The 12,378-nt window shown below is 37.6% G+C and overlaps 1 protein-coding gene across 2 annotated transcripts in view; it reads left to right on the top strand.

Annotated features, from left to right (window-relative positions):
• Nucleotides 1–1,974: 1,974 nt before the first annotated feature.
• LOC128892948 (uncharacterized) overlaps nt 1,975–12,378 on the top strand; it is a 67,223-nt gene continuing 56,819 nt past the window's right edge. For both annotated transcript variants that reach the window (XR_008461217.1, XM_054153625.1), the window contains exon 1: nt 1,975–2,297. The gene's annotated coding sequence lies outside the window, so the exon portion shown is untranslated. The remainder of the gene's footprint in view (nt 2,298–12,378) is intronic.

Raw genomic sequence — 12,378 nt, 5'->3', positions numbered from 1 at the left:
AATTTTCCATCGCGGCCTCGCGCGGAAAGTAAAATTATTAATCCTGTCTCGTAGATTGGATGGAATGTAAATATGAATTCCTGCTGTTGGAAAAACGTAACGTTACGTGATGAGATTAATCAAATACCGCACAACGCCACTGCAATTACGCTATCAAGTGAAACGTATTCAGATTATGGCCCCGTTGCTTCAATCTCGAGGTATTCATGCGAGCGATTCAAACACGTCGAAAGCTCTCTCGGTTTCATCGTGAAATCCTAAATTACGATGTAGTAACCTATGTTAATTGCGGGGATAGGTTATATAATATTCTGTTGTTAATTAGACCGCAAACGTTCCTATTAAACTGAGATATTCGACATCAATCCGATGATAAAGGGGGTAGTATCTAGTTATACGAGGAAGGATAACTGTGAAAGAAAAATACATGGTAAATTCATGATAAATTCATGCTAAACAGAAGTACAGAAATGGTAGAAAATGCAAGAATGACAGCGTAGTAGGTAATCGACTATTTTATGCAACTAATGACTCGTAGAGTGATTGATTAGGGACCGAAGTAAATTAATGTAAAATGTGGTTTCGTGTCACATTATAGATAATTAGTAGAAATAGATAATTAGTAGAAAATAGACTTCATTTCATAGACGCTAAAAGAAAATTATATACCTTGTATGCTAGTTTCTCAATTTATTCCCAATCTTACGCAATCAGTGTGTAAGTTCCGATTGCAATTCAACTGCATTAAGTTGTTAATTAAATAAACTACAAATCTTTACTTGTTAAATTCAAAATAAATTCTTTAATCACGTCCATATAACCTACAAATAGTATTTCACCAATTACACAAATACAAAAGTATTTGTACCAATTTAAAATAAAAACTAATAAGAAAAGAGAGAAAAGGTTAACATTAAAATGAATTTGTATTTACGCAAAATTAGCTCTAAAAATATGTAGAAATGTTGGTTATTCATTTTTCCCCCTAGAATTTATTAATAGAATAAATATATGGAGTTTTATTTTGAATTGGTTCCTGTACGAATAGTACTAGAACCTGCGAATATTACTAGACTGTGGATCTTTATGCATTTATAGGAAATTTGAATTTGCAATAACCTACGAAATGTAAACAATATGTAAGAATATAAAAAAGATTGAAAGTAAAGTTCCTGTTATAATATTTGCAGAATAAAATAAATTCCTATTTAGATTCAATAAATAGGTTAGGTTCGTAGATATTTTTGCAAAGATTATATTTTGCATAAAGAAATTTGAATTTGCAATAACCTACAAGATGCAAATAATATGCAAGAATATAAAAAAGATTGAAAGTAAAGTTCATGTTATACAATTTGCAGAATAAAATAAATTCCTATTTAGTTTCAATAGGTAGATTAAGTTCGCAGACATTTTTGCAAAGATTTTATTTTTCCCCAGTCTACTTATTACACTAACTGTAAATGTGTTCCCCGATGCCTAAAGATTCATACAATCTCAAGTATCATTAAACTAAATTACATGCTTTATAACTTCTATTATATAACAGGACATGAATCCTGTTTGGCCATTCCGTAACAAAATGGTTTCAAATCCAAACGAATAAACAACATGAAAAATGCTAGATCCTATACTTTTTAATTGCCTCGAGATAAAACTTGAGCCCTGCAGACGTACCCGTGTGAATCAGGGTGGCAGTGAACGATTTAAAACTGAGGCATCGGCCTTCTCGCAAGGAAAATCGCGGTAGGAGCGTGGAAGAGGGCGCAGCGGGAAATCCCGGCGCGGAACCGGAAGCGTGCGCGGGAAAAGAAGACCCCCCGGAAGTCTCGAATAGAAAGGGAGTGGAAAGAAAAGGCAGGTGGAGGAGATCCTCGTCGACTCGTGTGCCCCCTGAGTCTGCGCGATACAGTTTATTTGAACCGCTCGAAGTGGGGGATATACGCTGGTGCGCTGCTCGCGGCGCGTCCTCGCGGATCGCGAGCTTTAGTCGCACGATCTCGTCCGGAGCCGTCGGGGGCGCTCCACGTCGCGCTCGAAGCCTCGATCGATCGACGGATGGGATTCAACGCGTCCCGCCTCGATCCTCTGACGTTCAATCCACTCCGTCCCGTCGTTGATCGATCGCCGGGATCGTTTTCAACCCTGCAATCCTTTCTCGACAGTGAAAGTTCCGACGAAAGCTCGGCATCGGTCATGGTTGTCGCGAGTTCGGTGCAGGTGAACCGCGTGCGTGCTTCGCACACGTTTGGTGGATCTTGAGGTACCTCTGGAAGCCGCGGAGACCAGTGCGCAAGGTGGGTGCGCGTCGGGCCGCAGATGCACGCAGCTCTTTTTTCGCTGATCGGTTTAAAGGCCTGGTGCATCGGTGCGTTACGACGAAGTTATGCTTCCCATTCTGGTAGGAACTATCCCGACTCAACTATCGGGGTGGAGAATCCTCGAAAATGTCCCTTGCTCGGAGCTAATTTCTTACGTAGAACTCTCGATAACGAATGACGAACGTTCGATCCGTTATTCGATCGTTAGAAGTCGCGGGGTGTGAATTATAAAATGGAATTAGATTTCACGGTGATCGAACCAGAGATAAGCGACGTTCGGATCCGTTACTCGTTCGATATAAATTGTAGTGCGAATTATTAGATCCTATTATGTTTCGCGACGATGGAATTAAAGACGAACAATGTTTCGTCCGTTATTCGTCCGATACAAATTGCTAAATGTGGATTATAAAGTGAAATTGCGTTTCACGTTGCACGAGAGGATACTTAATCATCATAGATCAAATAATAACACTTGTTGCAATTGTTCGTCTACTCTATCATGGTTTGGGGTTCCTAGAACAAAGTAGAATATTTCTATAACGTTTCATCAGGTATATACGATGATTCTATTTATGCAAAAATTGTTCAAATTCCTTTGAAAACACAGAATAAATTACGAACAAGGTAATAAATACAAGTACCACTTTACATTGGATATAATATAAAGTTGGTATACATGATGATTCTATTTATGCAAAAATTTTTAAAATACCTTCGAAAACACAAAGTAAATTACGAGCAAGATAATAAATACAAATGCCACTTTACATTGGATAAAATATAAAGTTGGTATACACGTTGAATTCTATGTGTGCAACAATTTTTTCAATTCCTATGAAACCACAAAGTAAATTACGAGCAAGATAATAAATACAAGTATCACTTTACATTCCATAAAATAAACATCTTTTTTGGAAAGATACGATTTTTTCCACATGGCGATGGAACAAACATCGAGTGTTTTTATTTACCATCCACTTTTCTAGTCACGTTCTGTCTTTACGCGTTGTTTTGCTGGCGGAGCAATTTCCCAGGGAAATAATATCGTCTCGTGAGAAGCGAATAGTAAACACGACCTGAATCGAAGGAAAACGTCGGCGTAGGAGGGTGAGGAAAATTAATGCGATTCCCTTGGTCGTAGGAGGTCTTATTCTTGAAAGGAGAGCCTGAAGGAATTATCTAGTGCAACCAGCTGTTGTTGAAAGGTTTCTGGGGCTCATGGTTACGGAGGAACGGCCGTGGTTCGTGGTCGCGGAAAAATTAGTGCAGCTCGTGACTGAAAAGGAAATCTGTGTGACTCGCGGTTGAATAATCTCTGCGGTCCTTAGGGGAGTAGTGCAATTTGTGGCTGTTGGAAAAATTAGCCCTATTCGTCGACGAAGGACGAAAGAATAATATGTACCGATCGTTATAAAAATGTAAGGCGACTCGAATAGATTTAACGATCAACAGGGACTTTTACGTTCATCTGAAAATGATACATGAATTAAATTTCTATTTTTGGTAAATAGAGCAACACCGTCCTGGACGTGTCTTAATTTATTTGTTAAAACAGGACAGTAGCATGCTTGCTAATCTATGTGAAAATAGATCGAATCGATGGATTAAATTGTTGAATAATCGAAAGTAACGGGAAGAAGGTGAAACTATAATAATATTAGAAACTTGACGAGATAAGAAAATGAGGGACTGTTAATAAAGATAAATGAAGAGGATTATTAGAGGCATCCATTATGACCGCGATGCCGCGCTCCGAAAAAATTAGCTCCGCTTGTTGGTAAAAGAGAAGCAAACAAGTCATATGTGTGCGTATATTTATACGCAGGAAAAATGTTGCACGACGGCTTTTAACTTCTCAGACGGGCAGGGCAAGTTAACTCGTCTTTTACGAGAACCGCTTCTACGGTGAAGTTTGCACTTTTACCGAGCCAACACTTTATCGGAGCCTGTTATCCGATTTATTCTGAATTTTCCTGCCTGGTAGTTTCGAGAATTTTTCATTTTTATACGAAGACATTGTTTTCTTCCTAAAAATATAAATGATATAAATGAGATATAAATTCGTTTTTGTGGTTGAATCGTGAAATTTAATTGAAAACTTATTCAAATTTATCGCGCTATTTTGTTTTGGAATTTATTTTAGTATATGAGTATAGTGAGATGAAATACTTTTTTTTTGCAATCACAAACAATATATTGTTTGATTTTTTTATTTAAGGCACTTGTCTGAAATACGTACTAAATTAAAAATACTGATTCCTATCCACATTAGACAAGAAATATGGATTTATTTTATATGAAGACATTGTTTTCTTCTTAAAAATGAATATGCGCACAAAAATTCGTGCTAAAAAAATTAAAACTAATTTTAAACTATCGTGTGTTGGTTTTTGTGATCGAAACGTTAAATTTAATTGGAAAATTATTCAAATTTATCGCGCTATTTTGTTTTGGAATTTATTTTAGTGTATGAGTATAGTAAGACGAAATACTTTTTCTTTGCAATCACAAACAATATATTGTTTGACTTTTTTTATTTAAGGCACTTATCTGAAATACCTACTAAATTAAAAATACTGATTCCTATCCACGTTAGACAAGGAGTAACTCTCAATTATACAAAATTAATTCTCAGTCCTCGAATTATTCGATCAGCTCCAGTTTTACCCCATAAATTAACCCTTTGCAATAAGAAAACTTCAAGGAAAATGCATTTTTTTTTAATTTGCCCTAGCATAAATTTATTCTACACAACCACTAATAAAATTTGCTAGATTACAATGTCTCTAAATTTACATATATATCTATATATAAAATCTTATCTATTACAAATGTATAGATATTTATAAATAATTTAATATATCCATATTAATAAATAATATTATATAATCAATTATTTATACTATATATTTTTTCTATATATATATATATATATATATATATATATATATATTCATTATATAATAAATTTATTATATATCTATACATAAAATCTTATCTATTACAAATATTTAAACAATTATTAATTAATTGGAATTAAATTATAGTACATGTGTCATATAATTTTGATTCATAAATAAATATAGATAATCAATCTTAAATATGTATAATTAAATGTATATTGGCATCCGATTGCAAAGGGTATAAAATACTAATTCCTATATTCCTAGTATTCCAAGTTCATTCTCAATCCTCAAATTATTCCAACAGGCCCAGTTTTACTTCATTTCTACGCGTCGACTCTCACGCTTCCTCCTCTATTTCTCTAATAAACCCGGTCTCCTATAATCCAAAAGGATCCTCGATCGCTTTGACGGCGTGCTCATCGAGATTTAAACTCGTGGATTCGAGATAGTTCAGAAACTTGATTCGTACGTGGCGAAACGAAGCGGAAAGCGTTGAAAAATCGCCGACGCCGCGAGCGTACTCAGCTGAGTTTCGCGGCGGGGCGGCCGACGCGTTTCAAAAGGCCTCCAGCAGCCGCGGTGCGGCGTCGGTTTCGTTCTCACGGAACTCGTTGCGAAATATCAAACGCATCGCAATCATAAATTCAGATACACTGACTCTAAAAATAACGTTACCGTTTTCTTTCGCGCGGCGCGCTCGTTAATTACGCACGCCGGTTCGCAAGAAAGTAAGACGTTGGCCACCGTCGACTTTCCAGCACTTAATTAAATACGTCCGAGCCGTTCCGCGTGGCTCGCCGCGGACGTGTTCCGCGCGTCGAGTTGCGTCAGGAACGCGGCGGAATCGCCGTCACGCGGAAAGCGCCGGGACCGTTTCCAAGCCGAAGTTGCTAAATCTCGAACTTTCACTTCGCCTCCATCTTTTACAGACCCAAAGAAAACCGTTTTTTTCTTTTTAATTCACGAGTCACTTTTATATTTTGATCACTTATTTCTGAGATAATTTTATTATTTATGTAACTGTATCGATTGGGACATTATTGGTATAGTTACAATGTATGAGAAGACTAGGTAGAAGCATAAAAGTGACCTTCACATCCCTTCTACTAATTTTTTAAATCCCATACAGTATTTGCCTGACACACTTTTATATTTTGGTCACTTATTTCTGAAATAATCTGCTCATTTACGTAACTGTATCGATTGGGACATTATTAGTATAGTTACAATGTATAAGAAAACTAGGTAGAAGCATAAAATTGACCTTCACATCCCTTCTACTAATTTTTTGACTCCCACACAGTATTCGCCTGACACACTTTTATATATCAGTCACTTATTTTGGAGACAGTGTGTTAATTTATGTAACTGTACCGATTGGGACACTGTTGGTATACTTGCAATGTAGGAGGTAGCATAAAGATATTCAAAATTGAGTTGGACATCTCCTTTACATCTTCATCTATGAAGATGCTACGCTCAATGTGATAAATGCGGTGATTATGCTTAATCGGGCTCAGTTTCGGCTCAATTTCAGCGCAAAAATTCCCCTGAACCACTGTTAACACTTCCAGTGCCAGACATGTTATGAAAGTACTTCTGAAGCCAATTATTTATTCTTCTACAATTAGAAATTATATAACCCACCATTTCCGTTAACATTTAGTTTTGCAACCAGATCGAAATTCACCAATCCTATCCAGACTTCATTTCTATAATACCTGGTCTCCAGAATTAATTTTTCAAGCCATTAACCTACAACAACGTGTAAGACACATGATAAGAAATTTGAGTGGAATATGACAGCACGGTCAGACACGCCATATGCACCGTGGCACGTGCGATCTCACAATAAATCATAGTGCAAAATGTTAATTTTTCAGTAAAAATCCCTGTCCCTGTGTGGATGATAATACTTTCATGAATATAAACAAAGGAGACATCTTACACCTTATATCTTCGAAATAGAAACACTTGAAAGAAAACTTTTCACTCGAAAGCGGTATTGCTGCTCTAACGTTACGTCAGCGATCGCCGAATTTAAGGACCGAGGATGGTCGTACATATGGCGTGTCGTCCGTCGCAAAAGTGTTAATTAGCGGTGAACGGTACGTCCTCGTGCAATTAATTTCTTTCGCGCTCCATGACAATTTCACCAGTGACGCGGCGCGCGCCGGCGATTACGCGTGTTACAGATGACAGACGCCGACCGATTACACCGGTCCCGACGATACCAAAAAAGGAACGCCGCTGGAAAGTGAAATGGCTCGCAGGGCGATTTCGCGAGAACGAAAGCGTTTCGAAAGTTCTGCTTGACTGGGCCGGATCGCTCGCTGCAAGAAGCGACTCGGTTTCTTTGAAAGAGCTTAACAAAGAACGAGGAGTTCTGAAAATTACGGTATACTGGATGAAACTGAAGAACTTGTACACACTGTGACCATTGTTATTAATTGATGACAATGGGAACAATTTTTGTAATATGAATGACATAATCTGGGTGGTCCAAGATGAATATTATTTAATACAACTTGCATATTTCTAATATAACTTGTGCAAATTGTCAAGGTCACCTCCAATTCAGTCTTTATCTTCTATATTTAAAACTGTAATTTATGTTTGTTTACTATTTGATATTATTGATAATATTGAGAGGAATTGAACGTATTATGACGACATGACATTCAATTTAACTGATGCACACGATTATAAAAGAAAAACAAAATTCAAGCTGCACAGAAAGAAATTTAATCTTTGACCTTCAACTGACCTTGAGAATGAACATCTACATGAACGGAACGTAACGCCCCTGAAACCGAGTGCTGAAGATAAATATTAAACATCGATACATACTTTCGCACATCCATAACGGATACGTTCGACAATGATAATAACAATACGCGAAACAAATATTTACAGGTGCGAACACCGCGCTCCTCAAGGAGAGAATCACACAACCAGGGTCAACGTGTTTAAAACAAAGGATCGCGTATGCGAGGACAGAAGCTGTCCGCATCCCTGTAACGGAATACAAAGCGTTTGACCGAACCCAATCGGCATACCGAATCACGAAACATGCTGAACAAAGCCTGTGCTGTTTTGAGTATGAGTACCGTATGTGCATTGTGTGTGTATATATATATATATATATATAAAAGTCAGATAGCTGATTTCGGAGTTCAGTGCAACATTATTTCCATGACACATTTGTAATGCAGCACAGGAAGTTACTCTTTTTGCGGACACTTATGTTACTTTGTTAATGCTTTGTTAATGGAACTATGAGATTTTAGCATAACAGATGGTGTTAAATGAATTTTGATGGTAGGGAGTGGGAAGGGATGAATAAGCACTCTCTGCAAGCAATAAATATATATGTGAAATATAAAAGTCTTAATCTTTATACAGTAGGACTACAATAAATATATACATTAAGGGATTGCACCAGTTCTACTGAGAATTCCATTAGGAAATGTGTTGGATGAATGTTAAGAGTAAAGACTTAATCAACAAACTATAAACATTGCAACAACACTGCATCAACAAAATTCTGCATTACTACCCCATTATCTAAATGAAAAACAATCCCTTATGCCATACCTGTAATTATCAAAGTATCTAAAATGCAAAGGGTAAACCTTAATAGTTAAGGTTCCTCTGCGATTGAGCGAATCTGATAACTGAAAAGGTTAAACGAGTCATTATACAGCAATTACAAGAGTCCCAAGGCGAATCGTGATGGCGCGGAAGTTGGAGACAGGCTCTATTTTGTTTCGGGTGAAAAGGAGAAGAAAAAGAAGTGGCTGGCTATGCGTATTCATGACCGGAACCGTGAATAATGCTTGGAGTCTCCGCACATCATATCTTACACAGCTGGAATATTAATTCGTGTCATTCCTATGCGATGAAAGTACGATGTCGCGGCGAGCGCATGACTGAAGAATGGTACAGGTGCAAGTCACCTAGGAAACTGCATTTTCATACTCGAAGTAATGCACTTGCGGTGATATTTATATTAGACAGGTATTAGCAACCATTGGACTTGAATTCAAATTATACTGTTCTTTTTGTTTGCTGCTTCGAGTAACAAAATTAAATGTGTAAGGTTCCTCTTTTATGAATGCAAATGAACGAAGAGTTATATTATTCAAATTAAACTACCCCTTTTGTGTATTGCTTGGAGTAACAAAATTAAATGTGTAAGGCTCCTCTTTTATGAATGCAAATGGATGAAGAGTTATATTATTTAAATTGAATTAATTCAAATGAATGAAGAATTATATCATTCAAATAGAATTAATTCAAATGAATGAAGAATCATATTATTTCAATTAAAGTACTCTTTTCGTTCCTTGTTTGGGGTTATAAAATAAAACATATAGACACATTTTTTTAAATGCAAATAAATGAAGAGTTACACTATTAAAATTGAACGAGTTAAAATGAATAAACTATAATTTCTCAGGTGTATCGTACCAAGACGTTAATCATGATACCTTGTTTCATGGAACCGGAGTGTCACTCCTCGCTCTCGCATGCAAACATTTAGAAAAAGTTTCTCTCCTTCGATCACTCGTTGCCAGGCCGTGTGAAATACTGCACAGTGACGGTTGTCCAATCAACGAAGTGCACACGAGTTGATTTATAGCTGTATAGCGTAAACTGACACAGGGAATCACAATCTCATCAAAAAAAGAATCCCATTCGCGCAAACCAGCTCGTCTTTCAGAATTCCCACGATCAATCCTCGCGCATCCCAATCCCAATCAATTAGCCCTAATTTGTCAGCGAGCTGTCGCGTGTCAACGCCATTAGGAGGAACAATCCTTAACCAACCGCGAACCAGACTCATTCCATCATTCCGTAGCCGTTCTTTTTTTTATTCGCGTCGTTCCAAGCTCGTCTGAAAGACAAACACCGGTGGCGACACATCGGTACGCCACGGGAGATAATCATCGTCATAAATTCATCATCATCACCATCATCGTCAAGCTGCCCTGGAGTATAATCACTCGTTAGCTGAGGCACACTCTGCCGCCGGGGAATCACTGTCAAGGCTGCCACGCTTCGCGGAATAACGAATTCCGTTGCTAGAAAGGGCTTCTTCGATCTCATGGAATTACACGCCTCCCTTCATGCTCCATGGCGCATCCTACAGTGTGACGTTTCATTGACGGCGATGGAATCCACGAATGGTTGATTAGTTGTAGTTGAATTTAGGGAAAAAGGGGTCAATATGGAAGCCAATGGCACGGTCTTGTATGTACAGTGTGACGTTTTATTGATTACGATGGAATCCACGGAATGGTTGATTGGTTGTAGTTAAATTTAGGGTAAAAGGGGCCAATGGTTCGGTCTTGTATGTACAGTGTGACGTTTTATTGATGGCGATGCAATCTACGAATGGTTAATTGGTTGTCAGAGTTTGTACCAAAGGAGATTAATAAAAGTTATTATCAAAACCAATGGCCCTATAAGGCAGTGAATTTTCTCACGGATGGGTTAAATAGGTTCTCTTTGCTTATATGAGAAGAATTCTAACGTTCTATACTTTGTTTGTGCCTGATTTTTAATTATTTATGAGATTTATTAGTATAGTTCAATGGTCAAGTCACCTGCATCTGTGTAATACAGATAATTGTGTGTCAAGTACACACAGGGTGTCCAAAACTTGGAGGTCCTTGAAGGAGGTGGTTCGGGGGGTAATTTGAAACAAGTTTTTCCTTAGCGAAAATATTGTCCGAGGCTTCGTTACGAAGATATTAACAGAAAACCCCGACCAATAAGCGGTGCGTAGGCTACGCGCTAGACAGCCGCAGTAGTATAGGCTACTACGCGCTAGACAGCCGCAGTAGCATAGGTCACGCGCTCTAATTGGTCGGGGTTTTCTGTTAATATCTTCCTAACGAAGCCTCGGGCAATATTTTCGTTAAGGACAAAATTGTTTCAAATCACCCTCTGAACCACCTCTTTCCAGGACCTCCAACGTTTTTAGAACACCCTGTATATTAAGTCATCTCATAAGTTCACACTGCAGACAGTCAATATTTAATAAAAAAGCTACTGAAATTTTAGAGTGACTGTATAATTACTATGTCGGAAATGTGGGAAAATATTATAAAACAGAAGAGATTAAGTCTTCTTATGACTCTTAAGGGTACGTTTCATAAATTAATTCGAGTATCAGAAGATTAAGTAGCATGAACTTATAGGACGACCTAATACATTTCGTACATACAGCAGTAAGCAGTTGCGCATGCGCGAAATAAGTACCTGTAGTAGTTCTTTTTGAAGTCATCTACTGAGCCTGATGTAACTTCTTTATCAATCTAAGTATAATATACATATCTGTGATTAGAAGTTTTATAGTAAGCTTCTATTTACCAACAATTGTGTATTTACCTACATTCATAATGCACACTAAATTGTTTCGAGTTGATCTTAGTCCCCTGGCCATCTTCTCGAACCTTCAAGCACTTAAATCGCATCAGCATTATTTCTCAATTATAAGCCTTACCATTCCTCCTGCGAACTTCATAACGTCTAGAAATTACCGTTAAAAGGTACGGCATTGTTTTAAAATAATCGTTCTACGAGTTTCTTCTCCCAATTACAACAACGGCGAGATGAAAAACGTGTAAACAGTAACTCGCTTATGTTAGGATTCTAAAGGTTGGGAATGACTTCGTAGTCCATGGACAACTATGCTGATGGCCAAGGCATAGGGGACAGGTGTTAAGAACCTGTGTAATGAGTGGTGAAAGACACATATGGCGGCTGGTATCCTCAAGGCTATCGCATTCCCACCCGAGTGTGTCTCAAGTATCACACAGTATCCCTTCCAGCGGTTTTTTTATAATTCCCGTGTCGACAAACACCTGGATTACGAACTTCGAGCCTGTACAGGTGCATGTATGTTCTGCTAGTACCTAAAACACGAGAATTCCTATCTTAATTGGGATGATAGCTTCCTCGGAAATGAAATGGGGCTTAGATAGAATTTAGTATTATTATAATACAGAATAAGACAGGACACAATAATAAATAGAGAATGATACAGTATGATACAGCATGAAACAGAAGAATACAATGTTATACAGCATAATACAGCACAATACAGTATAAGACAGAAGAATAGGATGTTATACAGT

The sequence above is a fragment of the Hylaeus anthracinus genome, unplaced genomic scaffold, assembly GCF_026225885.1.
Source record: "Hylaeus anthracinus isolate JK02 unplaced genomic scaffold, UHH_iyHylAnth1.0_haploid 2, whole genome shotgun sequence".
NCBI classification, from domain to species: domain Eukaryota; kingdom Metazoa; phylum Arthropoda; class Insecta; order Hymenoptera; family Colletidae; genus Hylaeus; species Hylaeus anthracinus.
The sequence above is the reverse complement of the archived record's forward strand: the minus strand, read 5'-3'. Positions and strand labels throughout refer to the sequence as shown.